Below are 6,000 nucleotides of genomic sequence, written 5' to 3'. Positions count from 1 at the left end.
GATAGCTTGGAGTCTGAGTGTTTATTACATCAAACAGTAACAGTAAGCATGCCAACATTAGATCCTGACGTGGTAGCATTTTGACATGAACCCAGATATCACTCAAAACCTCTCAAAGCGGATAAGGAGAGCCGACTCCAGGTGGTGGCAAGCAGCGTAGGTAGATGATTATGAGGATTGGTTCTTGTTCTTTCTTGAGGTAAACGCTCGGCAGCGTTAAACTAGATGTTTGAGTAATTACACGCCATACGCGGGATAAGTTCGCCTTTGTACACGTTTACTGTATTCTTTCTATGTTGTGTACTTGTTTTGTGCAATAAAGTGTTTACTACTACTACAGCTCTCATGAGTAAATACAGACCAATAACACTGATACCGATCATGTTGGAATAATTTGAAAAGCAATTCACAATAGAATTTTGTCTTTCGTAGGAAAGTGTAAAATATTAAAAACTTAACAAAATGGGTTTCAAAAAAACAAATGCACTAGTAAATACAGACCAATAACACTGATACCGATCATGTTGGAATAATTTGAAAAGCAATTCACAATAGAATTTTGTCTTTCGTAGGAAAGTGTAAAATATTAAAAACTTAACAAAATGGGTTTCAAAAAAACAAATGCACTACGCCTGCTGCATTTAACTTAATTAATAATGTGACAAATGTAGACAATAATACGCTCACTGATGACAAATGAAAAATGTGAAATTCTGACGTTACCATGCTTATATATGTTTGAAGCAGCCGTGTTTGTAAAAAAACATCTAGAACTGTTTAAGAAAGCTTCAGAAATATCAAAAGAGTACGAGAAATCAGGACAGACTCGTACTAGATATATAGTTCATAATATTGTTCTTTTTATGAAAAATAGTTACCAGATGTGCATCCAAAATTTTAACGGAATTCCAGACAATTTTAAAGTTCTCCCTTTACATTTATTCAAAAGTAAGCTTTGTCAATGGCTTAAGGAACAAATGTTTTATTCAACAAATAACCTCTTCGACAGGAACGCACCAGAACAGGTGGCGCAAGCGAAAACTGCGTCGTCAAAATGATATTTATATTTTAAGATTTTTATTATTCTATGTATGTTAGTCTGTGTATAGTGTTACTGTAAAAGCCCGAAGTACGGTAAAACCTAGGATATACCGGTAAGACCTAGGTTTTACCGATGCCGATCGGTAAAAGCCCGAAATGTGAAATAATTATTGTTCACTTCGGGCTTTTACCGACATGGATTTGGTAAATCCTAGGTCTTACCACGTCGACCGGTAAAGATTGAATCATCCACTGGTTCTTGACATTATTAGATGAAAATCTTGTATCAGTGTAAGGGGCGTTACATGTAGCGCCATTTAGAGTGATGCTTCGTATTGTTTCGGCTATTTTACTAGTCATATAGAAGGTCTTTCGGTTTTGCTGAAGGTGAGAGTGAACTCTACTCACTGCAAATTCGAACGCCGTGAATAGGGATGTAGAAGTCCTGAGAGCAGAGTAATGTACAGTGTGTCACATACCCTTTGTAAGCAATATGCCCAGTTGGTGGGAATTTTCGGGCTGTAGCTAGCCGCTGTAATGGGTAACAGAAACGCATTCCGTGTGTGCTTCGTTTTTCAGATGACTAGGGTGCACTGCATAATGCAGAGATTATCATATCGCGAACGATTGGCATCTTGACTAGGTACCAAGGTTTAGGTATAGTTTACAGTAAAAACAAATTAGGTATCTATTTATAGTTCTCGCCTGTTGAAGCGACTATGGCTGGGTAATCAAATGACACCTAGATGCTTTCAATTAAATCATTTTATTTTAAGTAAAAAACCTTTTGCCAAGCGTGAGTCATGGTAGTGGTTCGTAAGGGAGAGAAATAAGCCTGTCTGGTTCCGTTGTATGTTGGTACTCCCCTGTCATGCTAGTTGGTCGCGGTCGCGGTTTTAAGCGCCGTGGACAGCTGATGTGGATGCGAAAGGAGGCCTCTGCGTCCCTAGGAACCTAACCGCGCCGCTAAAGGGTTATTTGAACCGGAATCTTACAGCTCTATTCTGTGAGAATGCTGTCGACCGAAAGTGCGATTTTGTGTCTTAAGCAAGCTGTCAGGTACTACAAGGACAGGAACACGCCGATCTATAAGTACGTGCTTTCTGGACTTGTCAAAGGCGTTTGACCTGGTTGTGTACGACAAGCTATAGTACAAGCTTACAAAAACGGGAGATTCGATTGAATATGTCGCGTTGCTTAAACATTGGTACAACAGCCAGGTCAACCGAGTGAGATGGGCGGGAGAGGAGTCTACGTCTACGTAAACGAGTTGATCGAGGCACTCAGCAGGGCCCATGTCGGTTTGCCAGCTTGTCATATTCAAAGCTCGTAAGTATAACCCGTCTACGGAGCCGAGGATCATGTTGTGTGGCGTACCTCTAAAAGTTGTAGATCGCTTTAAGTATCTGGGGCATATGCTTACAACTGAATTGAAGGACGATCTGGATCTGGATAGGGAGAAAAGAGCGACGGCAGTGAGAGGCAATATGCTTGCCCGCAGGTTCGCACGGTGTAATACATCAGTTAAATTGACGCTCTTTAGAGCTTACTGTCAGACTTTCTACACGTGCAGCTTGTGGGTGAAATTTACACAACGAGCCTATATCGCATTGTGCGTTCAATATAATAACATCTTGAGTATTCTGTTGCGGCTGCCGAAGCACTGCAGCGCGTCCGGCATGTTCGCTGAGGCGCGAGTAGATGACTTTTTTACCATCAGGCGGAAAAGAATCGCCTCCATGCTGAGACGGATGCGCGGCAGCAGCAACAGTCTACTCAAGGTGTTGGCCGAGCACCTCGACTGCCCCGTTATAAAGTTTTGGGTGGAGGTGGCAATTGGGAGAGCGAAATAGAGTATGGCAACCTGCGCCCCTATTTTCCACACATCTTAGTGTTTGGTTATAAGTTCTTGTTTTTATTTTTCTCTTAGAACCTAATTAGCAAAGTTTTAAGTTTATACTAATAGTCGTTATGGATCAGTGATCTGAAATAAACGGTTTTTTTAATTTTTTTATAATTTATACCCAGGGTACGAGACGAAACTTAAATACGTCCTTTTTTACATATTAAAGGTTGTGCTAAAATATTTACTTTTATACCTAACATTTTATGACATGAAATATTTACTTTTATACATACGCGTGTGATGTCACGGCGCGAAGCTCATGAACGCGACCGCACAGTACTGGACCCTAAAGGCAGCAGTGCATTAGCGCCAGAGTACTCTGAACGTACCGCGCGGTCAAAACTGCTAACGTTGTTGCTACGCTGAGACTACTCTCGCGATTGTACAGTCGCGCCTAGTATAACCTAATCTTACTTTGATTAGAATAACGTGCATCGTTACACTGTATATTGCTGTCCCGCTCCCACTGATAATATATTTAACACTCGGATTTCATAAAAATAGTCATAGTGCTGACTGTTAATGTTCTGGTTTTGCTGTAGGTTTAGTTACAATTTTTCAACAACAAGCAACGGGGAGAACACCCCCCGGCTGTGGAATATATGGTATGACTGGGCCATAAGGGGGGGGGGCAGCTTCCCTGCATGATCACCATCTGCTATGCTGACGACACATCTTAGTGTGGCGACACCATGGTAGCTGTGTGGGGAAGGCACATGGAAGATAACTTTTTCAGTGCGGCGGTAGCGGCAGAGATGTCAGTGGGTCGCATCGAACGCCTAGGATTGAATGTGTCCCTCCTGAAGACTGAAGCAATTGTCTTCGGGGGACCTGGAAGGGCGCTACCTGAGGACTTAACTATAGCTGTTGCAGGTGAGAGGGTTCCGGTCAATTCACACATGAAGTACCTGGGTCTTATTCTTGACCGGAGGTGGAATTTTGAACAGTATTTCCTCAGGTTAGCGCCCCGAATCGTGGGTGCTGCCTCAGCCCTTAGCTGGCTATTACCAAACGTGGGTAAGCCGAAAGCCCCTTGTCGGCGCCTGTACGTGGGCGTTGTTCGGAGGGATGGCCTTATACGGGGCATGAATTTGGGCAGACAGGCTCTTGGCTAAAGCCAAGCCTCTCCTAAGGCGTCCGCTGAGGGTGGTGGCCTTGCGCATAATAAAGGCATACCATACGGTGTATTTCGCGGTGGCATGAGCCCTGGCAGGCACTCCACCCTGGGAGCTGGAAGCTAATATGATAGCTGGAAATTACCGTATGAGAGCAGAGGCCAGAGCGCGTGGAGAACGCCTCGAGCCAGAGGAGGCGAAGAGAGAGCAACGACAGGCTGTCAAGAGACTGAGGGACCGCTGGAAGAGCGACCTGGAGGATTCCTCCTATGGAGCCCGCAGTATAGGGGCTCTCCCCCCGTCATTCAACCAGTGGCTCGATAGAGAACACGGGGTGCCCTGCTACAGATTGACACAGGAAACAACCGGACACGGTTGCTTCGGTCATTACCTGCATGAAATTAAGGTACGCCAAAACATGGTGGTGGCAGCGGAAATCACGAGGGGACCTCTCGCTGCACGACGTCGTGTCGGCCACGGCATGGAAGGAAGTTAAAGCCTTTTGCGAAACCGTGATTTCCCAAAAGGAAGCAGCGGAGCGGTTGCGCGAAGATAGTGCAGATGCGCTACCGCTCCGGCGTAGGCGGAGAGGGAGGGTCTCCTCCCTAGGTAGGCAATATATCTTAGCCATCAGCTAGTTGTTCCCCCTCGTAGAGCCAGTGGATTGGGGGCCCACACGGAACGGCTCTGCACGTGTGGGACGAGAGCCAAGCGTCCTGGTGCTCTTCCTCAGTGACGCGGGTGTGCAACACAGGTTGGTCGGGCTGCCTACCTAGGTGCTGCTGCTGCGGGAGCTGGGCGTCGCGGATAGAATGCCGCAAGCGATCCCATGACGCTCCCTAACGGCAAAGAGGATGACACCGCAGGGGATGTTAGTGGGTATTCTCCTCCCCTTCCTCTGGCTATCAGAGGGAGTAACGGGGGGAGCGAGTCCCACATACCACCCCCCCAATGGGCTTCCCCAGCCCGGGGTGAGATGCGTAAATGCATTTACCTCTGCGTCAAAAAAAACCAACTCGCGCCTCAGCGAACATGCCGGACGCGCTGCAGTGCTTCGGCAGCCGCAACAGCATCCTCAAGATTGATTAATTGAAAGCGTCTGGGTGTCATTTGATCGCTTCAATTAGCGAGAACTATTAATAGATGCCTAATTTGTTTTTACTGTAAACTATACCTAAACCTTGGTACCTAGTTAAGATGGCAATCGTTCGCAATACGATAATCTGTGCATTCTGCAGTGCACCCTAGTCATCTGGAAAGCGAAGCACATACGGAACGCGTTTGTTACCCATTACAGCGGCTAGCTACAGTCCGAAAATTCCCACCAACTGGGCATATTGCTTACAGAGGGTATGTGACACACTGTACATTACTCTGCTCTCAGGACTTCTTCATCCCTACTCACGGCGTTCGAATTTGCAGTGAGTAGAGTTCACTCTCACCTTCAGCAAAACCGAAAGACCTAGATCTATAGGACTAGTAAAATAGCCGAAACAATACAAAGCATCACTCTAAATGGCGCTACATATAACACCCCTTACACTGATACAAGATTTTCATCTAATAATGTCGAGAACCAGTGCATGATTCAACCTTTACCGGTCGCCGTGGTAAGACCTAGGATTTACCAAATCCATGTCGGTAAAAGCCCGAAGTGAACAATAATTATTTCACATTTCGGGCTTTTACCGATAGGTATCGGTAAAACCTAGGTCTTACCGGTATATCCTAGGTTTTACCGTACTTCGGGCTTTTACAGTAACATATATATGGGCCATAGTTGCCTGAAAATAAATGATATTTAATTTATAATATATGTTACGAGCTCACGAGTACGTAGACTTTAAGTTTAGCTTTAGGGCTTAATCTTAGTCTAGTTTTAAGATTACTTTGTATGCTATTGTATAGTAAAATATGTTTTTGTACTGGATTTTTTAC

Source organism: Cydia pomonella, chromosome 17 (assembly GCF_033807575.1).
Source record: "Cydia pomonella isolate Wapato2018A chromosome 17, ilCydPomo1, whole genome shotgun sequence".
Lineage (NCBI taxonomy): Eukaryota > Metazoa > Arthropoda > Insecta > Lepidoptera > Tortricidae > Cydia > Cydia pomonella.
Note: the sequence above shows the minus strand (reverse complement) of the source record.